Below are 25644 nucleotides of genomic sequence, written 5' to 3'. Positions count from 1 at the left end.
GATTAGATGGCTCACAACTAAAAACGATTCTTTTCGTTGGACTGTGAATAATATTGGATTAGATATTTAAAATGTTTTAAAGAAATCGTGACGTTAGTAAGATGTTTTGTTTAAGAAGTGAAAGATTCAAAATTCGGATGGAAAGAAAGGATTTTGGGCCATAAAATTCTGGATGAGTTGAGACATCCTATGACTTCTAGTAAAAAAAAAAAAAAAACATTTCATCTCCACATGATTCACGATCCTGGAGACATTCCACAGTCTTTTGCTATCCTAGGTATGGGTAAGCCTCGATCATATCCAATTAAATTGTCACTTTCTCCACGCTTTCGTTGTCTTGATGGTGATCTTACACAACTAGCTTCCTAAACAATGAACCTATTTGTTATAATAACGAAAAGGCAGTTGATATTGAATATATCTCATAATGCGGTAAAATAATTTCTAACGTGGCCCGCTTTTTAATTTAAAAATAATAATTTAAAATATTGTAAAAGTATTTTTCTAAATTTTTCGGTTTATATTAATTAAAATCTAATATAAAAAAATCGACAGTTAACAATTACATAAATAATAATACTTGCACTTCGTTAGACATTTGATTTCAAGCTGAAACTGTAAAAAATACTGGGTAACGGAAACAGATATAGTATTGTTTATAATTAACAATTGTATGTCTATTGTTGTCAAGTAGAATTGCAGTTGTTATTGTGACTTAGTTGCGAGCTCATAGTTGAAATGTTACAGTATATATCTATTGTTATTCAACAATACTTTGCCAACAATAATTACTGAAAGACAACAATCACTAAAATAGGAGAGAATTCCACTTTCTAAAACAATACTGTAGTTTCAACAATGGGAGCGTCATTTCTGCTAACTGAAAAGGATCGCATAAGACTTCTGCGCATGACAATGAAAATGGTCGTGTTTCAGTTTAATTGGTAGTTAAGGAAAGCGTGTAGTGACACCTATGAAAATTCCAAAAACGAGATAATCTACCGAACAGCACGTGCAAAAGATGTCATTTTTCCGTTCCCATGACAACAAATTCAATATTTCATTTCAGGTTGCTACGGTTACACGTGTGCTAATGAAATAAACCGAAAAATGGAGCGATTAGAGATATTCAATCAGGGTCGTAAGAGAAAATATGAACGAATTTCTAATCGAGAAGCAGTAAGTTATCTGATTTTTAATAATCATTTTTCTCCGATCTTGTTGTGTGTCCTAAATTACTGCAAAAGAGCAGACTGTGTTTGTAGCATTTGAGATATGGCTCCCAAGTGTTTACGCGTTCACGCTTGACTTGCAAGTGCCCGGAATATCCACACCACTGGCACAGTTGATAAGCTGCTGTGGTTACACCCAGGTTAACGGCAAACTTTATCGGTTTGAAGGTAACGGAGAAAATTCGTGATGGTATCGTCGCGATACGTCTGCAAGAAGTTTCTATTTTTTTTTTTTTTCTGATTTCGGCGTGGTTCGTCAGACTTTCGTAACACTCTGGAGATATCATTGAAGTTTCCTTCTTTTATTTCGCATTGATAAGTAGGTCGAAAAAGTTGAAGAGAAATCCTGATTCTTCTTTTTTTGTGTGTATTTTGTTATGATGCGTAATGGGAAAGATTGAAAAGGTTATATTTTTGAAAACAAACTTGCAAATGTGCGTGTGTTGAATTATGAAAAAAAAAAATGACAAAAAGTTTAAATGTTTTCTATATTCTAAAAAGAAAAATCTTCATCATCATGTTTGTGAAGAGATTTTTTTTTTTTTTCGGAAACAACAACATATTTATATTTAAAAAATAAATATGTGAACAAACCAAGTCTGAAAACAAAATGAAATAATAAGTCTAAAAAAGAAACAAAAAGTCTGAAGAAATGAAATAAAAAAAAGTCTAAAAAGAGGGAGAAGTCAGAAAAATGAAAAAAGTCGTAAAATTAATTAAAAAATGTCTTCCAAAATGTAAAATCTGAAAAAAACCTGGGGGAGGGGCTGAAAATATGAAAGAAAAGTTGATAAAGGAAAATTTTTCGTTGAAAAGTCTTCAAAAATTAAAGAAAAAAACGAATTGAAAAGCAATGAAATAAAAAAAAAGTTTAAAAAGTCTGAAAAATGAAAAAATGGGCGTAAAAATTAATTCAAGAAGTCTTCCGAAAAATAAAAGAAAATTCTGAAAAAATATTTTTAAAAAAGTGTGAGGCGGGAGAAGGAAAATGTATGAAAATATGAAATAAAAATATCTTAAAAATGAAAGAAAAGTCGGGGGGGGGGAATAAAAGTCTTTAAGAGTGTTAAAGAAAAATTCGGAAAAAAATGAATTGAAGAAAAATAATGAAATTTAAAAATAAGTCTAAAAAGAGCGGAGAAGTTTGAAAAATGAAAAAAGGACGTAAAATTCATTAAAAAAGTCTTCCGAAAAGTAAGAGAAAAATCCGAAAAAAATATTAAAAATACGTGTGGGCCGGGAGAAGGAAAAAAAGTATGAAAATATGAACGAAAGATCTCTTAAAAAAATGAAAGAAAAGTCGGAGAAAAAAAATAAAAAAAGTCTTCGAAAGTGCTACAGAAAAAATCTCAAAAAATGAATTGAAAAAATGAAATAAAAAATATCTGAAAACACGAAATAAAAAAATTCGTAAAAAAATAGATTTGTTTTGTCACTAGATGTCGCTAAACAATCATTGTTTACTGTTTTTTTTTTCTGTTTTTAAAATATTCAATTACTGAAATAAACCTACAACTGTTTTCCGTGACGTCACCTTGTCAACTCCATCTGCAATAGTTGGAGTAGGTCTGAACAGCGCATATCAGCCAGGGGCATCCATCGTACGTACGAAAAACTGACGAACAAAGTGAATCCAAAGTCGTTCGACTGGGAAATTGTTGGAGTGAGAAATTGTGCACAGACTAGAAAGGTCGCATGTGAACGCTTTGATGGCCTTTCTCGTGCAGTGAAATCACCTCAGTGGCCAACAGTTGAGACTCAGGATCCATATGTGTAGCTCGAACAACCCCCTGGCGCCCCCCCCTTTCCTTTTCCTTTTCTAAAGCGCAGTGAAGAAACAACCAGTAAGCTCACAATAAATAATCAATAGAAAGCTTTTGTTCGTATCCAGGGGTTCAGTTGTTGTCGAATAAAAGCGAGACACACACACACACGAACTCCGTAGGAAATTGCGGCAACGTCCATTATCTGTCTTTACTGCCATTGACCGAGAGATGTCCCTCCCCGCCCGGAATAGAGCATGTTAAACAATGAACCCCCCCCTCGCCCCGTAATTATTTGTGCCCCAAGTCCAATTCCCCGTCCAAAAGTCGTCGACCGACCCACTCGATCTTTTTTTTATTTATTTATTTCGACTATGCCGTTGTCCGTACATATTTTTCGGTGTTTTCCGCATCCTCCCATTCCTTAAATTACATTATTGGGAATAAGTTCCGTTCATTGTTCGAGGCTGTTTGTAATTTCGGAACCTCGTGTTCTTATTGTAACCTTTCCCATGAACCAAATAACGTACTGGAAGTGGTTTAATGATCATTTGTTTCCCATGGTTAGAATGACGTGTTTCCACCAAGTTAAAATTTCTGGTAATTATCTTTCTCTCCAAACTCCCGAGTTTGTGTCATAAGCGCAGTCGAAGATGTATGGCCAATGTTAAGAGAGAACTCGCCGTTGAGAATTCATTCTCATTTTTTGAATTTTATTTCTATCACTTATTTCCTTCCGGTTTAAACATGCTGAATGCTTCGACTAGTTCGTAATTTCCTGTTCGGTTTTGTACTCCATTCCGTACATTATTTCCTTGGAATTAAAATTAAAAAAAAAAAAAAAAACTGATAAGGCGCTTCTACATACGATAAACTAGCAGAATAGCATTAGTTGATTATAGAATTTGTATACAGACTTTTTCAAAAGTTAGGGTTAACTCATAAAGGTGTGTGAATGTAGATCTTTATTTTCTGATGCGTATATTACTCTATATACACTGCCTTAACAAAAGATAGGCTTAAGTAACCAGAATATCTCAGAAGCAAATATTCTATCGGGTTTGTGCGTAAGATAAGCTATACGTTAAGCGATTTAGAGAACTTCTTTATCCAGCGATAAGACAGAAAAATGCCAAATTAAGAAAATGTAAAGAAATGAGTTCAACGCTACTGGACTTCGGTCAAAAGAATGCAGGTTTCGTAACTGTTAAATGTAAGGGTCATATAGAGGGTTAGGATACTTCATGCAAAGTGGCGAAACCTTTCGTACGGCCGTCAATAACTAGGTTAAACATTGATCACTGGTGGCGAGGAAGAGAACGGCAGCTTAAAGATGTTTGCATTTTCTCATCGCGTTTTCTTACCGGGTTATCCATCTTTCTATATTACCTCTACTCACAACTGTCACGCGGAAGTATCGATAGAGGGGGGTAATGGACGGGGGGGGAGGAATTTGCAGTTTTCGGGCTTGTCCATTAATCCTCAGGTAGACTGGATATTTGCAAACAGTGCAGTCGTTTCCGAAATAGAAAATTAACGAGTTCTTGGAAACAGACGAGCGATGCCGCACTCACTTCGGAGTTCATGCAAAACTACGGAAAAACGGTTTTGGAAATAACCGCCGTAAAAAGTCATTTTTGTCCATCCAAAAAGTTCCGGATAAGACAATGTTCTTATTGTGTTTAATGAAAAGATGAGACTGGAATTGATTCCAACAAGCATAGGATGACACTCTGACCGTTCTTTAAGAATGTATTTATACTAAGAATTATATAGTAGATTAGTAACAAATGTATTCTACATTGATGTCGCAAGTTTTTTTTTTTTTTTGGCTCGCATGACACTGACGTGTTGTAGGTTTTGCAATCTCTCGCATATGGTAGTGATATAAATTTAAAAATAAAAAAAAAAAGAAAAAAAGAAATCGACAGAAAGTTTCAACTACATGAATGTAAACATTACTTTCGCTTTTGACGAAATAAATAAATATATTTAAAAAAAAAAATTTTATAATCGCTAAGCATAAGTTTTGGTTGTTCTTATTGTCTTCAGTGATTACCGAAGCAACCAAGACTATGAAATGAGAGAGAAAGAAAGGTTCGGAGGAAGACAGAATGAACGATAGAATGAGAAAGGAAAAGGAAAGAGAGAGAGTTAAAGCACGTGGCCAGGAAAAAAAAAAAGAGAAAAATTAAACATGCAAAAAAAGGGAAATTAACAGCGATGATATAAAAAAATCGAGAATATAGAAATCGAAAAAAAAAATAGAATGAACAGAAAGAGAGAAGGATAAACAGGAAAAAGTATTCAGAGACAGAACGATCGTTGGAAGGTAGTTGTGCAATAGTTGGAAAATTGTGCCGAATCAATGGCGGCACTTCACTATTCCCGAGGGTCATCTCTTGATTTCCAACGGTGATATCTGTCCGTCGAATTCCGATTTTTTTCCCTTCTTCTTTTTCTTCAACATGTCTCTCCATGCTGACAACCGATCCGAAAAGAAGCTGGTGTTACGAGCGATCTACTCCCCAACACACATGAGAATATGATGGTAGAGAACGTAGCCAACCGCATCGGTTACAGAAATAGGAGAGTGTCCATATCAAGAAGCTATTTCTCTTACGAGGCGATTGCCGAAAGGAAATAGAAGAAATAGGATTTTATTCTTCTTTATCCTGTCCACGATAGATAGCAAGCAATTTCTCCGCTATTATTATTATTATTTGATTCGGGTTTTCTCTCTGGTCCTTTCACCACAAGTCGTACTAAGAGACTGCAAATCGAATGCGACATTTATTTCCACTTTTATGTACCCAGCTATACATCCGATACACAAGCAGATTGATACTGCCTTTTTTTTCTATAACTTAATACTTCCTTTTAGTAGTAATGTTTCATTAAAGGCACGCTTATTATAATTAGTTCTCCCATGTGTCCCTCCAAAAAGTATCCCCCCCCTTCATAATAATGGACTGTTCCATAACACTCTGACAACGATAGTCCCTCTCGGATCTATGCGGACGTCCCTTTTCGTGATAATGGAATCGTCCACCTTACTACTATAGCAACAATTAAGAACCATTGCATTCTGGCAAAGCAAGCAAATGTATGATTTCGTTTGTAGTTCTCCGTGACAACTGTCTTAGATTCCTTCGTGCCCGCTTCCATCTAATGCAGCTGGCATTTTCTTAAACTTTGTAACCCACTTAGAAAAGGAAACTTGACTATGAATTACTCGCTTATGATTAAGTCTTGGGTGAAGAGAAAACACGCGATGGTAACGGTGAAGAGAAAAGTGGAAAAAAGTGTCTCAAAATATGATCTAATTTTAGTGGGCCACATTTGAGGATTTTTTTCTACATTTCCGTATTATTAACAAACGCCGCAATAGAAAGTAGCGAATGAAGAAAACGTAGAGATAAACGATACGAATCTATTTGCTTTAAGTATAAAGGTGATTTTCTTAGCATGCAATGGTAGCCATTGGAAATAATTTGTCTGTGGCGTGCTTAAAAACCAATAAGGACAACTTTGCACCATTTTTAAAACTACGTTTCAAATAAGGTGATTGTAACGACTATTATAAGACCATCGTGTTCTTCTTTCGATTATATTTGCCCCTCCCTGAAGCACATCATCCACCCCCCTGCTAATAATGGAACACTCCACTTGTAACGATCAGCAATCAACAATCAGCAATCGCGTTATATTTGCCCCTCACTAAAGTACACCATCCCCCCCCGTCATAATAATGGAACACTCCACTTATTACAACAATCAAAAATATGAAATTCACAGCAGCGAATACTAAATTATAAAACAAACTCAATGGTAAATGAGAATATACATTGGGGAATATAAAAAACTTCATTTCCTTGCCCTATCTTTCTATTTCGACTGCTGTAATCATTCAAAATGCGTGATGGTAGAGTCAATAGCTAACTCTAAAAATAGTTGTGAAAACGGCTGACTATTTTATAGCGAACCCCCCCCCCCCCCATCTTACGTTGCGTTGCATCAATACATTGGGCTGTACGCTGCTAAGATATTCCATACTGCAGGTCACGGTATTGGCATACGTTTAAATTCCTGTCATCTTCGCCGACTATTATAATACAGGATATAAATGACCCAATTTATTTCAAGACACTTTTAGTCCACATGACTTAGTTCGTTTTTTTTTTTTTTTGGTTCTTTAGTATTCTTTCCATTTCTACATGACTTCGACACTTTCACCCTGCTTGTTTCAGAGGACAATAATTCCCCTTGAGGGCGTTTTTTTTTTTTTAGCATTCCTTGAGGTTAAATAAAACTTTGCTGGCATTTCTTTATTTCATTCACGTGTTACAGAGTTTTCTTGAGTAGGAACAGAAATCCATTTATGCGCTAGAAATATGAAGGCATCGAATACCAGAGTTGAAATAATGCAACTAGTGGATGTAGAGTTTTCCTTTTCCCTCAAAATATTGTTCGTTTCAATGTGTGCAGTACAAAACTGTATTGTTCATCTACGAGAATAAAAATGGTTAATGAAACCTAACAATCACAAATGAATGAAAATAGCTCCCTCTAGCGGCCAGCTTCAGAACTAATACATAAGATATGAATTTTAAAATATACTAGTCATTCAAATTGGAAGATTATTTTTTATGATGAAAGAATAATGGGGTTTTTTAAAAAAAATTCAGTTATAACCAAGTTTTCTATTTGAACTATTACGCATATGAACGACTCGGTACGCAGTTGGAACATCAAGAGGACCCCGGTCCTTCGATTGGTAAAGGTCTGAGTTCGATTCTCATCATCATGAGAGCAATCTTTAAATGGTTGTTTTCAAATGAAGAGGGAGTTAGCTGATCTCATACCTAGATAGTAAAATTTTTACTCTAACAATTTGGTTTTTCATACCGCATACAGGCAAATCGGCCGGAGAACACACACACACGCACTTAACAGGCAAGAATACGAGAGACCAATAGATGGTGTAATGTAGAAATTGTGGATGTCGCATGTAGGTGATGTAAGGCAGTGATTCTTTAACTGTATTCTGTGGAATGCATAGAAGTATCAGATACCTGCAGGCCATATATGGCACCGAGCAAATGACATGCATTGATATCCACTACACAATCATTCCACTATCTAACTACAATCATTTACTCGGGAATAACCTTACAGAACAAATGCAAACATTAACTGTACTGTACGAAAAACAAAATTCCTCTTTTCTTCTCTAAAAAAACACTCAAACGTATTTCGTTCCTCTAAATGCATTTTAGGAGTAAAAGGACACGAGAATAAAGAGGAAATGGTTTAACCAGTGAATTACGTGGCCAATTTTCTTGATAGCGCGCTCTTTAAGGAAGCCATTACTGTACAAAGTTAGAGGTACTTGGACACATTTTACTTGCCTACCAAGTGCCATAAATTTTCCATTCACAATCGATAATTTGAAGGATCCCTGTCGTCGCTCTAATTGGCTCCCTATTCCCTTCAAGACAATGCTTTGCAGAGAAATTAATTGTGTTACATGGTTTGTTTGTCATTACGGACGGTCATTATCCTCCTAGGAAGAGCTATATGGTAATTGAAGCCCATCCTCGGACACTTTTCTAGGTCCGTCGCGTGTCCTATCTATCGCTGTCTCTCTCTTCTCCGAATCATTAGAGCCGGTTTGGGGTGTCCGTAAGAATACGGTCATTCTTGTCTAGTGTGTGTGTGTGTGTGTGTGTGTGTGTGTGTGTGTGTGTGTGTGTCGGACCTGCCTATTGATTAAGATCGGATTACGCAAATGTCTTCTCTCCCCCCGCATCTGTACTTTCCCTAGCGAGCTAAGAACAATGAAGTTTGCCACTGGCCTTTCCATGTATACCGAAGAGTTAAAAAAAGAAAAGAAGTAATCACTGATGATGGTGTAATTCCTTGTGAGTTCGTTTGTAACGAGATCATGACCGAATGTCTCATTAACCATATTGACAAACCTTTTCAATATTTATATGTTGTTAATTAATTTCTAAATCCACCAAGGAGTAATACAGAAAAACATTGGATTCGTTTTTCGACTTGAAGTGTAATGATGTCTGAAGCGAATAATTATTTTTCTTTTTTTTCCTAACTTTTTTTTATAAATTTTTCTCTCATGAATTGAATACAGGCTGTCATTAAGGCAGATATTTTGGTAACTCCACACTGAGTAATAGTTTCGCTATATGAATCCAACTTATATGTGTGTGTGTGTGCGTGTGTGTGTAAATAAGTATTTTTTACCTTGGGAATAATGTATATTAGGGTTACCAAGTAATTTTATAAACTTGGTTATTTTAACTCCTAATCCCAAGTATGCAAACAATTAAGTTTGCGCCTGAAACAAAGTTCAAGTCTAAAGATGTTACAACACCAGGGCAACGCGTTGTAAAGGTGGGTAAAGGTCTAGGGTCTAGCTACTCACTGAGGAGACCTCAAAAAAGGTTGAAACTGGTCTGGACAGTGACCCCACCCATAATGTATTGCAGTATACATCTCTTAGTGAGATGGGCTTTACATTATGGAAAATACTAAGAATAGTGATCAGAGCTTTATCCACCTTTACAATGAGTTGCCCTGGTGTTGCACCACCTTTAGACTTTTTTTAGAATATTCTTTGTTAACTGCATCTACGGGGTTCACGTATTTCTCTTGAGAAACCATTGATTTAGATCCTAGAAAGATCTCCTTGCAGACATTTCTTTTGTTGACATGTCCTTCTGTTTCTATAAATTTCTAATGACGTGCCAGAACATTGCTTTCTCTTCTTAAAAAAAAAAAAAACAGTTGTATGACCAAAATCCATTTATTATCCATAACCCAATCTATCAAACACTCGCTTGGACGTATTTGAAGTTTTCTTAACCCTAACAAAACAAAATAGTGTCCGAAAGATAATATAAGAAATCTTCGCGTTTTTAACGATATTTTATGACATTTTTAAGGATTTATAATGACACTTTTTATCATTTTTGGCCCACACGCTATTGCTATCCTTTATAATAATCTATTGGCCAAAAAATACAGCGCTTGCCCAATAAGTACGTATTAATAATCGTTATGATAAGTACTGCGCATGATCAGATGACGTCATTCGTTGCGTAGTAATTGAAAACAAAAGAACAACTTAATGAGCATTGTAATTTCTTTACGAGCGTTTTCACTATAATTGTCCTTTTGTAGTTGAATTTGGTTCTTATCAAACCCTTTTGATGTATGGTTGCCAACAAATGTTTTCGTCCAATTTCGAAGGATAATTAGGAAAAATTAATGGTAAGAATTAAGTACAGAATAAATGGTTATTTGTAGTGTACTCAAAAGGAAATAATGATTGAAGTGGTGCTCATCCAAGGTGTTTCCGCTTTATGGAAACCGGAGTTAGTTTTCTATGATGTTGCCAATGGAGAGAATACATTATTGCGTTTCCATGACGACGCGTAGTACGTGGAAAATTCCGACCGGCTTAAAATCCACTGAGGGTTAAAATCCTCGTAAAATATTAAAGAATGAATCACTGACCGTTTCGAAATTTCTCTTTGAGATTGAGGGGGGGGATGAGAGGGGTAGTGATGATGGTGGGGGGGTTACTCATTATCGTATGTTTTTAAATTCCTTATTAATCATTTCTTTTTGCGTGAAGAGGAAAAAAAAAAGAAATATTTTATTGAAAAGTCAGAATGATTAAACCAAGTCTTTATACTTCCTTTCATGAATCTTATAATGGCGTCCTAAAAGTGGAATGACTTCTATTATGAAGCTGTTGAGAAGCATAATAAATGATTAGTGGAGAAGGGTTATTATTATGACACCAATGAGATCGTTCCATTAATTTTTCTATCCATTCTTCTTATATTGCGTACTTGTGCGAATCATACATCACAGATCCCGGTGAAACATCTGATATTCAGAAATGGTTAAGGGAGGGTGAATAGTGGGGGGGGGGTAATATTGAAATACCTTTTAAGATAATTGAAGTATGGAAGGAGGATTGACGTCGTAAATGAGAAAGGATAGATGGGAGATGGAAGAAATTCCATTGGTGATGAGGTATAGAGCTCGACTGAAGTATTTGTGATAATAATAATAATAATAGTAATTATTATTATTATTAATCATTCTCTCTCGCCTCCAAGGACTACAGGGGACAAGCTGTTCAACAAAAACATAAAGAGGTCTCTCTCTCTCTCTCTCTCTCTCTCTCTTCATCATCATCTCCTCCTCCCCATACCTCTTCTTCATCATTGTCCCCCCCCTACACATCTGGCATTAATGCTCTGTAGCTCTATAACACTTCTCCTCTGAGGAGTTAATAAAAAAAGTGGAGAAATATAAATAGGAAAATTGATGATAGCTTTGCGCTTAGTCAAGAGATGGCGCTGGGCCTTTATTTGAAATGAATTTCGTTTTTTTTTTTTTTTTTAATGTTTCACAATATTTCGAAACTATCCTATATGGTACACTTTTTAAGGTACACAAAAGTGTACCTTAAAAATGATAAAAATAGTCTGCAGTGCGTAAGCCAAATCACTTGCTGTCAAGTTCAATTGTTGTGAAAATAAATATTTTACTTGAATGCTTGTAATTCAAAAGACATCATTTCTATAATTGTCTATCTGTGATCATTTGCATATTCGTTATATTATCTAGAAATATATTTTAGTTAATATGACACACTAGTAATAAGACATCTCGCTTGTAACCTCGGTTAATGTTTTTCATGAGTGCTCTGGACGGGGTGATGTCTTTGTGGGAAAAATCCTCCATACGAAAACGGTTAACTCACATTCAGTGAAGATTAAAAAAAAAAAAAAGAAAGAAAAAAGACTTCTAAAAGTTCGTGTATTAGATGGCGTAAGACGTTGCTGTCTATGAGGGTGAAGCAAGCTTTTATAATCCCTGTTATCTGATAAGATTGCTGTGTAGGGAAAAGTTTATGAGCTAAGTGCTCTGTCGAGTGGGTGCGGGTTAAAGATCTTCGTTAGGAATTAGGATGGCCTTGGGTCTACTGTATTTGGAGAAGTCCAATTCATCATAGTTTGCTGCTTGTTGTACTAATTCATTTGGATGTGAAGAGGATGCTGAGAAGAACTTTACTGCTGAAGACTGCAGGAAAGAGTAGAAGTAGGGGATATTTGTATCCCGGTGGAGTTGGACATTTCTGATATACCATGGTGCGTTTAAGTTCATGCGGAGGCATTTGTTTTGCACTCTCTGTAGTTTGAGGATATTTGTACTTGAGGTGTGGCTCCAGGCTGGGGACGCATAAGTAATAATGGGTCGAATCATCAACTGATAAAGGAGCAGTTTTATTTTGGTATCCAGCTTGCCATTCCTATTGATAAGAGGGTAAAGCTGTGCAATGACTCTTGATGCCTTTGTACATGAGGCTTTTATATGTGAACTGAAGGTTAGTTTTCTGTCCAGCAGTACACCGAGATATTTGGCTTCTTCTTTCCAGGGAATCTTGGTATTAAATAGGAAGATGTCAATATTGAGTTTTTAGTGAAGAGCATGGCGATACTCTTCTGAGGATTAACTTGCAGTGTCCATTCCGAGAATCAGTGCTCTAATTTCAGCAGGTTTTCTTGCAGTTTCTTGGTGACAAGATGGGTTTAAGAGATCTGGCTAGTATAGCTGTGTCGTCTGCGTATAGGGCAATGATAGATGACATTGGATTGTGCGGTATGTCCGGCCTGTAAATCGAAAAGAGTATCGGTGCCAGTAGGGACCCCTTGAGGGTGTCCTAGGCGGGAAATCGAACTGTCTTTAAAAACATCGCAGATACCTACTGACCTGTATGAGATATATTTAAGCTCTCTCAGGCGTCCTTGTCCACAATGATATGGCCATTATAGAAGCTACAAGACCGTTCGTAGCAATCTTTTTTTATGCTAAAAATTGTTTTAAATTGAAATCTTAATTCAAATGAAACTACTTCTAACAATCCACCATCTCATAAATCCATGATTATTAGGTCCATATTGTATTTAAATACATCGTTGATATATAAAGTTATTCACATTGAATTAATCGGCGTTTAAACCAATCTTACCTTATCTCTCCCAGAGGGCGCTTCGTTTCGTAAAGTTTTGCTTCCAGGAAAGGGAAAAAAAAGATTCATTTAATATTTCATAAAAGACAATAAGAATTCTCTTTTCTTTTTGTCATTCTTTCTAAATAAAAGAAGCTAACAATAATTGTGAGTTAGTTTAATCAAATAGAATTTTTTTTTGTTGTTGTTCTATTAAAGTTCCTCAAAACATAAATAATATTTTGAATTAAGTCTGCTGCAAGAAAAATATAAAAGCCATTGTTTGGGCAAAGAATTACCCTTATTAAAATAAAAATAAAAAAACCTTTACAAAGCCACAAACAATTGCTTTGTTTCATGAAAACCGTTAATATTTAAATCATTTCTGTCGAATAAAGTTATTCAAGTACTTCAGATCCAACTAACCAAAGTCTTACAAATAATAAAAAAAAAAGACGTCAATAAATTATTTCATTCGCTAGTAAAACGTACAAAAGACTTCTTCGCCTTCTTAAGAAGTATTCGTTGTTCTAAGTGTCAAACAAAAGACAGTTTAGCGAGTCGACTTTTCTCGGCTATCCGATAGGGTATATAAAGGGAGTTACAGTAGTTTTTCGTGTACCAATTGGCTTCCAAAATTTAAACTATTTTTTTTTTTTATTTTGTTTCTCCCATCAATTCTTTAGTAAGCTAGACAATTTTCTCACGTTTATCTTAACCTCATTGACATCGTCTCTCAACACTCCCAACCATTTACAATCAAAGGCAGGCAGGTGGTGGTCGTGTGTCTTCGCTATTTGTACAGCAGCGACATCTAACGGAGCATTTTGACTGAGCAAATCGTGGCCGACGTCAACACTTTGCCGGCACATGTACATCCGGTACAACAGCGGAGCAGCCAGAGCAACGGAATTCACCGTCGGGAAAAGCAGGTTGGATCTTCCTTTTCACATGTCAAAAAGATGTCGTTTCTATCAACGGGACAAGAAGCCAGAACTCTCATACCAAGGTGCTGTTGCTAACTAAGTTAGAAGAATATCTTACTTCATTAACTACGGTGATAGTTAAGTAGACTTTGATTTTTGTAGGAAAAAAAAAAAGAAATCTCCGTTATTATAATAATAAAAAAAATAACAACAATTGAAGTGTTTGTAACTTTGTAAACTGCGTCAATCACAAGCTAACCATGGTCGTGTTGAGAAATCGACATTTATTCGAATGACATCACAACTCGTGACACGTGGCTTTAGGAGCATTGTTGTAAAGAACCAAGCGGATATCTATCTAAAAATGTGTTTTTAAACACCATTCTTATGCCATCGCATTAACTGTACTGGAATTACAACAGGTAAGAGAATTAAATATTGCCTATTAAGGAATAGTATTGTCGAACTATAGAATAAAAGGAACGATGTCTTATAAATGATGAAGGAAAAAAATATAAAATTTTAAAACAAGAATATGATAAACAGTGGATCTTTCCCGATACAAACCATTTTAGTATAATAGAATTTTTATTATTGTTTTCATAAACTGACGCTTATACTAAATGCAGGCAAATTTTTGCTTGCGTGTTGTACGATAGGACTCCGAGTATATTTTAACATGAAAGGTGGGTATTAAATCGATTTTGGTCATGCGTCTAGAATAATCATCCAGTTTTCTCGCCAGACTTAAGCGTTAGATGAAGTTGCTCATGAATTTATAATACTACTTGGATTTCTCATCATTATACCGATAAAGGTGTCTTTCTAAGTTTAAATTGTTCTTTGCCACGAATCTTCAACCTTTCATTACGATCCGTGGTCGTTGCCAACCAATAATTTATTCATTCTTTCTATTTGCCTTTTCAATAACCAACTTATCCACTTGAACGCAACAGGGAAACTCAATTTAGGATTTTTTTTTTTTTTTGATGATTTGTTTTTATTTGGGTGACCTAAGGGCAGCTTGAGGTGAATGTTTGGATTTAAGATGAGGTGGATAGTGAAGAACTATCACAATCTCCGTGTGTCGATCTTTGGGTAATTTTATTAAGGCGCCTTTGTTCGATTGAACCAACAAACAACAATCATATTTGCTCTATAAATATTATATTTGTTGATTAAAATACTAATCTACGCATATAACTGCTTATATGTATTTATCCATTGAATAAATTACAGAACTGGGAAGAAGTCCATTTCAATAGTCTGATCACTTGATTCTGTTTTTAACAGAGGTAGTGTGCACTGATTTTACCGATATTACCAACATTAACGCAAGTCCGCCAATGAAAGGCCTTTCGAGTAACAATTATCCCAAATGTCTACTAATATATATTTTTTTTTCTTCGAGGTAATAAAACTGGTTAGAGCAAGATATTGTGGGACGGGAAAAGTGGGAGAGATTTTGTTTGCCAGATGACGTTTTCCTGTTTGTGTATGGGAAGTGGAGATCGCTTTATGCATCCTTTGGCCTAGGATTTCGAAAGGAGACGTCTACTTTTGTTGGTAATGGTGTATATTCATGAAGAGGTTTATTTTTATGAGGAGGGTAGATAAGTGGAGTTGTGTTGATTGTGGATAAAAGCAATAGGAGTGGGGAAATGTGTAGGAGTTGGATGTGTACTCAATTGAACACGTTTTTGTATTTCTTGGTTTGGTTGTTAGGAGTTATTTCTTTGAATTTCGAGTTTTTGAGTTTCGTTTCTTCATAAGAGAGAGAGAGAGAGAGAGAGAGAGAGAGAGAGGGAGAGCATCTTTTATACATATGTGTGTGTGTGTGCTTGCGTAATCTTAAATAACCGTAATTATATCTAAACATGCTTCTTTCGCTAAAGAGACCGAACCTTTTCTTTTTTTTTTTACATTTTAAAATTACATCGACAAGAAGAACGTAATTTCTGTATTAATTGTAGCAATTTAATACATGAAATCTTTAAAGTAAGCATATTTTATGAATTTCTTCGTCTATCCTTATTTCCTCTCATTTGAACTCTAAATACAAGTTAATGCACTCTCTCGGATGACTGACTTGAAAGACAACAATTGTTACTGTCTTTTGGTGACGTGAAGTTTACGTTCTTCTGCCTTTTAATATGTTAACAAAGTTTCTTCATCACACGCGGACCAATCGAGTCCTCAGACTCCGATGAATATATTCTTAAAGACTAGTTGAATCGAACGTGTAAAGGCCATCCTTTTTAATACTTGAGAGAGGGATAATAAAGTAATAAATTCGTGTAACAAGGTGATGATTTTTTGACTTCAGTTACCTAAAAACAGTCCGATGGTGACTTTTCTGTTACATACTCAAATCCTATGGTTGTTAGTGCATCATCCAGCTTGGTAATTAGCGTAGTCTTGGGACTTTTATCATTCTCCTAACGAGAAGAAAGTGATGCTCTGGAGGGTATCATTTTTTAAGAAGAACCCCGTTATAAAGAACATACCCTGCCCTTCGAACAAAACTTATTGTTGATCTAATTACATGGTTTTATCACTACGGAGAAACTGTTTTACCAAAAGAAGTGTCTTTTCGCCGCTTGTGCTGCTATTGGAGTAACAGAGTGCTTTACAGGATATTTCTAGCGTTCTATTGTGTCATTTACGAGAAAGTTGCTTGTTTGTCATAGAAAAATAGGTGTTTTATGTTACCCAACACCTGCAGACACCAAACACGTTGGAGATTCAACAGGATTCTATTTATGGAATAAGTACCATCGAACTGAAAATAATCTGTCGAATTTTGGCTCTCAGTTAGCTAAGTTACTTAATATTAGTCAGTTTTCTTGGGTCACTTGTGGTGGGGGCGGGGGCGGACGGTTTCGTTGAGTTATAAGCTTAAAACATTGTTTGCTTAAGTGAACGTTCTGTAATGTAACGGATGCTAGCAATAAAAATGGAAAACTGGCTGGCATCTAAAAACAGTGGGAAAGAAAAGGACCACGCCTTTGTTTCACCATCCTTCTGCTTATTTTTATTAGCCATCGTCTTTTCGATGCTGATTTTCATGCCAAATTTGTCGCCCAGTTGTTCAATTGACTTAAAGAATTTCCAGACTTCTACTAAATTTATATGCTCATTTCCATTTAGTTTTCCCATAATATTCTCTTTAGATTAATTTTTATACAAAGAAATCTTTGTGACCTGTGTCAATAGAATTGAATATTGGCTATTTAGATTTCATCAGGAATCTATTCTATTCAATAACGCAGTCTCGAAATCAGCCCAATAGAAAATCAAATAGCACTGTTGGTTTTTCGAATTTTCTTCTTCGCCATATTATTAATGAGAATCGAAAAATTTAAACATAATGGCCTTCTTTCTGTAATGTTTATGATATAATTTGTGATATATTTTTTTTTAAAATTCACAGTCGCTATCACAAAACGAATGCTACAAGAAGCGGGTAAATATCGCAATGATTACTTTTACCATTCAACAAAAGAAAACAAATATTGGCTTGCTTTTTTTTTTCTATCTGTGTAAGTAGGAATTATGAGAGAGTATGAAAGAGAAATTGCTACCCTATCAGCCAATCAAATTTTGTGAATATTATTTTTTACGGAATTAAAAAAAAACATTATTTTTATAGGACTTAGACGAAAGATTGTAAAAATAGTTTTTACAATTGTATGGATGGTTTAATGACCATTTATTTTATTTCTAGTGCATTCTTCACAAAGAAGGTTAACTGAATACTAAAAGAAGTTGCCCCACCCCAAAAAGAAATACGCGATGATTCATATACAACTTAATTTTAAGGTTCTATATCACAAGCCACACTCGTCAATTCACAAACGCTTTGATACGAATCTGTGCCGTCCTATCAAATACAAGTTAATGCACTTTCTCGGACATCCGAGAAATAACAGAATTTTTAAATTAGGTTCCACGCTGTACATAAAGAACACAAATGCATGCATTAACTGCACTAGTAATAATAATAAATAAACACATATTTCCTCATCAAAAAGAATTAACATCAATATCCCACTGAGAACATTCGTCGAATCGCATTTTCAAGTACCAAGTATTGTAACAATCAAAATAACAATACCCGGTCATGCTCACCTTTGTTGTTTTTCATTATATTTTGTTAAAACATAAAATATCCGTGATGGGCCGTTTGGTGTCGAACAATTTGGCATTCTGTAAGAATAAATGATGGAAAAAGGCAGGGATTCTTGTAATCCCACGTTATTCAAAAGCCTTTAACATGTTCATACATGAAAGAATTACGTCACTCTGCAAGAACAGATACGGAAATTACGTAATAAAAGGAGTGACGTAGTTAATCACGCGCTAGACGCCATTTAGATCTACGCCGACATTTAGTTCACTCAGAGAAGACAGCAGTTGCAGCACGCACGCACACACACACACTTGTAGAAAAAGATGGTTTCTCTTGGATTCTCACCTAATTTATGACCCACTAAAGGAGTACGAATTGTCAAGTGACCCTTCAAGGTTACAGCAAGGTATTGTGGGAAGGGAGACGATAATGGCGATTTGATTTTCTTCTTCTTGCACGAATTTTGTTTCTCAAATGGAGGTGTCGGGAGCTGGGATCGTCTTCAAAATACAGGTTCAAAATTAGACACCATTATCAACGAAAACAGACAATCTTGCCCGAGAATAGGACATCCTTAAGGGATACGAAAGCAATCCTAGTTACGCATATAAAACCAGCGAAAATACATTCGGCAAACACAAAAAACCCTCGACCATCCTCTCCTTTCCCATAATGCCTTGCTTTTAACCAGTTTTAGTACCACAAAATCCCACCAAATGATTCCTATTATCCTCCCCAAGAGGGATGTGCGTACTCGATCATGACTGTTGTTATTATTATTTACTCTATTTCACGTACTGTCGCTTGAATGATAAGGGTAATATTTTCTACACGAATTGGTTACGTGTACTAACACTGAGAAACTCCGTACATCGCTACGTTTGTTCGGCAATATTGACCATCCTTTACGAAACACTAACGGGGGTGGAAATATGACCTAGCTTCAGTGTCGCAATTGTTGATTTATAGCTAAACTTTTTATCTCTATATTAAGCAATAAGAGGGTGTGTGTGGGGGGGTCCTATCCCTCCACGAAAAGCCTTGCGAAAGGGTGAAAGGTTAAATGGCCGAAACATGACGAAAAACCACGCCTTCAAATCAAGACTCATAACAAATGTTATGAAATGAAATGAAACTGATCAAGGTGACAGCGGTGTGTTTTTTGTAGAGAAAGATAAGGAGATAGTAGTCTTAAGAAAAATGTAACGTCTTCGTGTTTTTAGCCAGTATATGATATCCTCACTTTTGAGTGGATTGACCACTCAATAACAGATCTCGAGTCGATTGGGATATAAACAGCTTCCATCATAGCGTACAAACGCATCTCGTTCCCATTATTCAAATTACAGAATGCCAGATGGTTTATTTAAAAAAAATATTCAAAATATTTGCTTCTCTACACGTTGAAAGCAAAGTTTAATTAAGGTGTGTTGTGTAAGTGGGTTTCCATTTGCACGTTCTTTGGTTTATGACATCTAAAATTCTTTTCTCTCACGTTCGATACCAAGAGGTGGATTCAAATTCTTTGAAAGTGCTGAGAATCTAATCGAGTGTCATTCTGATTTTTCTTTATCGAATGGCACTAAACGCTTTCCAAAGCCTTACAAGTGTTATTTATATTATTTGTCACAACAGCATCGTAGTTGGATATTCTATCGCTCCTTTTCTGATAACCTAATCATTTTACTGCGAAGAAGAAATCTATTCTGTGCGAAGATAGAAGACCTTAGAGACTCGAAATTTTATATTCTTCCTGCTCAGATGGAAGAACAATAATCGGATGATGAATACGTGCATAGCTGGGAATATGCAAATGTCTGCAAAAGGTCATCTGAGTACGAAAAGGAGAATAATAAGGGTTTCCAGATAGGCCTCTGTGGAGTCTGCGCACCTCAAATAAGAAAATCATATCAACAGATGTCCCGTAAATGTTGACATCGCCAAGAATAGGCATTTCTTCGGAAAGCACATTCTCTCTCTCTCTCTCTATCTATCTCAGAGAGAATTAACAGGAAAGCCCAGACGGAGACAGACAAACACACACATCCACACCTTTTTTTTGGCTATTGGAATGGCAATGGTTGTATTATTGACTTATCAAGTCCTTTGTGATGAGAGATCGTAAGAATTTGAAGATGATCGCGAGACGGATGGAGCACACTCTCACATCGTCAAGATGGTCACGATCTTGAGTTGTCTTTATTTTATTTTTATTACTTTGTTATTTTTATTTTAGGACAATGTACCACAACGTTTCCTCGTGATCGTATAACATTGCCAATCTACCAATAACTCTGTACAGTAATTATGGTAAACATACCAACCCCATAAATGATAGGGCGCCCCCTTCCCCCCAAAAAAATGAACAGACAATTTTGCTATTCATCCAGTAAAAATAAGTTCAGAAAGGGTTTGGAATGAATGATGAGTTATAACATGTCTTGGCCCAGCGTATCCCATAACGTGACTCCTAAAGCAGCTAAAGAAAACACTTCTTGCAGATTTCACATTCACTGTCCCTTCTCTCTCTCTCTCTCTCTCTCTCTCTCTCTCTCTCTCTCTCTATGATACAATGAACTTCTATAAGGACTTTTCAACTGAAGGTCAATTAGCCGTTATAACACGTTAGAAACAGATATTTTCCTACTCAGAAAATAGGGTTTTTCATCCTCAAAATAGGGAAAACCTGTTCATAAGAACATAGTCATTCATAGACGTAATAAACTAGTCTCATAGCTTTAATTGCTTCGTCCCTAATTCAAAACAGCTAACCAACCAAATCTCTCTCGTCGAATCATCGTATATGTGATGTATATAAGGTTAGAGCGGATATTTTGTTACTGCTTTGCTAACAATGGATTGTAGAATTTAGGGTGCTGTTGTGGCATTGATTTTCGAACCCTAAAATTGGCCCTTTCATGGGTGGAACCATCATGATAAATACAACAAAGATTCTCATATCAGAATGAGGATGTTTAAGAGTGTTAGCACAGATATAAGAGGGGATAGAGAGAGAGAGAGAGAGAGAGAGAGAGAACCTAATGCTGTTGAACGAAAGAAGAAAGACAAAGGATGGACAAAATTAGGACAGAAAGAATGAGACAGGAAGCGAAAGACCAATACGCATTACTTGGAACACAAAATGGCTGCAAGCAAAAAAAAAAAAAGTCAATTTACATCGGACATTAATTAGTCAACAGAACAGTGTGTTCCCCTCAGTGTATTGTTTTGACCAAGTAGGCGGAAACGAATAGAAGAGATTGGTGGTGTCTCTCTTGATAAACCATACTTCATCGGAGTGTCGTTTGCCGGCGCGTGCCACCGGTATTCTTATAACTGCTATCTATTGGAACGAGCCATTAGCGGCCCAAGCCGTGGCTAAATTTAAAACATTTCAACCAAGATCTGCGCGGCCAGATAAGATAGTGCTATTGAACGTTTTCCCCATCCTCCACTCCACACGATAAGGACTCGCATCTCGGGCTCCAACAATTAATCGAAGATGACAAGAGGTGTGAAAAATTAGCGGGGGGAGGGGGTTGAGGGGTGGGTGGGTTGGAAACGCCGTTGCTCTTGCTGTCTGCCTTGGAACATGGCTTGTGTTCTTTTGTGTCCCTCTCCCATTACCCGTCACTCAATTGTGTAAGAAACCGTATCGGCTCTATTACGTGGTTCGACGTAATTAGGGGAAACGCAACTACAGCGTTCCTAACTGCCGTGGTTTATCTGGAGAGTAAATGACTCGCCCGCTACGTTTTTTTTTTGCTTTTCTTCCTCCCTGCCTTCTCCTCCCCCCCCCCTTTTCCGAACATTAAAGATATCATGTAAAAGACACGTTAAGAGTAACAATGGTCGAGCGACTTGAAATGCGGCTCGCTTGTATTCAGTAGGATTCCCGATTGGTTGCGAATACAACCGACGATGGAGTGAGACGGATGTGATTCAATCCATATCTGTCTTCTGTGAATGCTTCATCTTCCATGTAGCTATTGTTGCTCTAAATGTCCTTTCATTTATCGACCTGTTTTTTTTTTTTTTTTCTATCGTTTCCCCTGAAGAATGTGTGTGCGTGTGTGGACTCGTCTAGATATCGTTGAAGATGATAAATATTTTTCAACGATTTATTGTCGTCATAAATTTTGTTATCGGACACACGAGATGATTCTGGTCATATCTAACATTCTTTCAGATCGAAGTATTGAAATTTCATAAAGTTGGCATGTCTAAAATTGAATTTTTGTTAATCCATAATCCTAACTTCAGAATTTTCTCGATATTTAATTATTTTTTTTTTTTTTACTTTTAGTCAATATTTTTAATCATTACATACATCTAATGCTTTATTACTAAATAACATTGTGTTCTGAGACATTTCAGAGTGTAAAATGCAAGTGATTATGACGTAATTAACATGTGGATTTATCCACACAATCAGACGAATAGATATGTGCTAAATAGAAAAACAATGTATATTTCAAGTTTAAGAATATATTAACAATGTGTATTTCAACACGTGCAAGAATATACTAGTAATGTGTATTTCTACAGTTAGCAAATACTAACAATGTATCTTTCAGCACGTTCAAGAAAACCCTAACACTACAATCTTTCTGCGCGTGAAATCGAGCTAGTAATGTAGATTTCGCATATGTGGGTGAAGATTCCTGTACTAAAAAACAGTTCAACAATGGACTCTGAACCTTGCACTCGCGCAAAACATATGTCACGTGTAGCAGTGGTGTAGATTTCTAAATACAAATCCAAAAATTGTATTAATTTTTACACAGAAAGAATATAATATTCATTTCAGCATGCTCTAAACGAGATTAGTATTGGAGATATCCCTGTGTAGTACATTATTAGGAAGATTAATAAAAACGAACATACATTTAGATCTAATAATAATTTTTGAGTGAAATTATTAGGATATTTTTCATTCAAAACTTTTGTACCTAAAATGTGCAAATATTGAAATGTACTGTTGACAATACATTAAATATCTGGTAAATACTAGAATATGTCCATATTTTAGTATTGGTTTTTATTCCATTTTTTTATTCCTCCTAAAATCCATTTTAACCGAAGACAGGTACCGGGTTAAGAGAAAAGTGTTAACTCCGTCCGTTGTTTGCCGAAACTAGGCCACCACCTTGTTCCATTCTGTTGTAATATCGATGGGTAATTTTTCTTCGAATACGGATCGAAAAATGCTGAGGAAGAGAGCTATTCACTTACTCCAAACTGCATATGCCAAGTATTTGGACATCGATTTGCTGCATCATCCACGTTCTGACACTTAACAATACAACGGTTTAATATATTTCTCCTTGGGGAGGGAGAGAGAGATCGTTAATGAATGTAACCCATAAACCAAATGAACACTTCGCTGATAGAAAGATTAATTGTTGGCAAGTGGTAGTGCTTGTGCTCATTTTTCTATGATGCATCGTTGACATTCCATCGGTTACTAATATTTCTACCCCCAGCTATCAACGCAACAAATCAGTAGTAAAAGACATTGTTGAGTAGCGCCATCTTTAACAATTACAACGCTAACAATTGGTATGGTGCGTAAAAATGTCGATATCAACAAACCATTGTTGACTTTTATCAATGACATTTCTTCACGCGCCAACACTGTTAATAATTCATAATGTAATTTTCTCTCTTGTATTTGTTACGTAGAATTTAAAGGCTTATGTTTATTCATAAGCTTATTTCTGTACATTGCATATTTACGTAAGAAGCATGGATTATTGTTTGGAGCTCCCTATAGTGTTTTAACTGCTTACATTCTATTATATATCTGAACTTGGGAATTTTAACGGACTATATTTTAAAATTAAACCACATCTTTTTCATGGCACTGTATATAAATGTATTAATCATAGTCTAACACGGAAAAAGATTGCATCCTTCATTCATCGACTACTCATGACGGAATTTCTAATTACATGGATATTAATGGTGCCAACTTGCTTTAGTTGGCTCTTTTTATTAATTTTTGTCTAGTTTTAGCAAGCAGGTGTTTCATTTAAGCAAGAACTAGGTCAACTGTGCTCAATTTTGTAAACTAACACCACAACCAGCGCAGTTTACAAACTAAATAAGCGCGTTGATGACAGAAAAGTGCCGTCGTCACAAACAGATGTCATACAGCTGGTTGCGTCCTTTTTTGTTTGTTTGTTTGTTTTTCTTCATTTTCAATACATTTTAGTTTGTCCATATTTGCGTTGGATAGCACTACGTTAAAATTTTTCGTAGCATTCGTTACTGCTTGTTTTACGGTTTATTTATCCAAAGATTAAAAGACTCTTCACATACTGATCATTAATCTCACCGAATCATGTTTATTCGCATTTTTTAAATGTAATTGTAGGGTATTCAACCCTAATACATAGAGTATGGAATAAAAGAAGATGAAACTGTATATTATGCACGCATGAGCCAAAGCATTACGGTCACCGAGCCTCTTTACGGTTAACTAGACGGAAGGTTGACCCAAACAGCCTGATGGTGGTATGGGAATTGTTTTCGTGGATATTAGTGAACATACATTGACCGCTAATGCTTATCTAGGGATTGTTTATAGACCCAGCATTACCTTACAGTGTGACAGTGTAAACCCAAGGATTTGGAATCTTCCAGCAACACAACGCCCAATGTCACAAGGGTCACTTTATGCAAGCATTGTACGAAAAGTATATCCATGCATTCCGTATGGTCCCTTGGACTTAATTCTACTGATTTCAATCCTATCGAACATTTGCGGAATCATGTCGAACGCAACATCGACTGTTGAGGCACTTTCGACCCAGTGCATCGCTCGGTCGCATCTCCAGGATGTGTCATGTTGGTCCCGAATATCTCAGGATACCTTCCATGGTCTAGTTGAGTCAATACCAAAATGGATGCAAGCAGTTTTCTCAACCAAAGGAGGCCCAGCACTCTACCAGGTAGATGGCCTTAATGTTTTGGTTACTCCGTGTATATAGCTGCTAATTAAATCTTTTAGTACGAGACAGAGCAAGGTGCATGGTGTTAGAGGGGGAGGTATTCGTTCAACGCTGAAAAACTGTTTATGATTATTTATTTATTTATTTAGCGTATGCTGATACAACGTCCGTGAGGCCCTTTTTACAGGGAAGTATCATCTCATCCCCCTCCCCCGAATTTTATCCGAGCTCGGGAGAGGCATAGCTGACGAATCAGGCCTATGGATGGGTCTCAAGTATTCCTGACTGTAATCCGTGTGTGTGCGTGCGTTCACGGGTCGGTTTTCCTGTTTTGGGGGATGAAAAACCCGAGTTTCCGGGTGAAAAAATCCCCCTATCTCTTTCAACTAAAGGCTAACTCACCTTTAGTCTAAAGAGACCAGATAAAGGTTCCTCACGTCTTGAACGCGAATCGAACCCAAGTCTTTTCGACCAAAGGGATTCGTCTACACCTACGGAGCTACGAAGGCTCACACGATAAATCCCTTATCGGTGGCAGCAGCCGCTATGTGGATTTCTCCAGAACGTTGTTATCTGGCATT

The 25644-nt window shown here is 36.2% G+C and overlaps 1 protein-coding gene across 1 annotated transcript in view; it reads left to right on the top strand.

Annotated features, from left to right (window-relative positions):
- The first annotated feature begins 14068 nt into the window (after nucleotides 1-14068).
- Nucleotides 14069-25644, top strand: part of LOC150105687 (delta-sarcoglycan-like) — an 87064-nt gene continuing 75488 nt past the window's right edge. The window contains exon 1 of the mRNA XM_090395010.1: nucleotides 14069-14397. The gene's annotated coding sequence lies outside the window, so the exon portion shown is untranslated. The remainder of the gene's footprint in view (nucleotides 14398-25644) is intronic.

This window comes from Typopeltis vanoorti, chromosome 6, assembly GCF_054136105.1.
Source record: "Typopeltis vanoorti isolate ZY-2024b chromosome 6, IOZ_Tvanoo_1.0, whole genome shotgun sequence".
NCBI classification, from domain to species: domain Eukaryota; kingdom Metazoa; phylum Arthropoda; class Arachnida; order Uropygi; family Thelyphonidae; genus Typopeltis; species Typopeltis vanoorti.
Note: the sequence above shows the minus strand (reverse complement) of the source record. Positions and strands in the feature narration are given on the sequence as shown.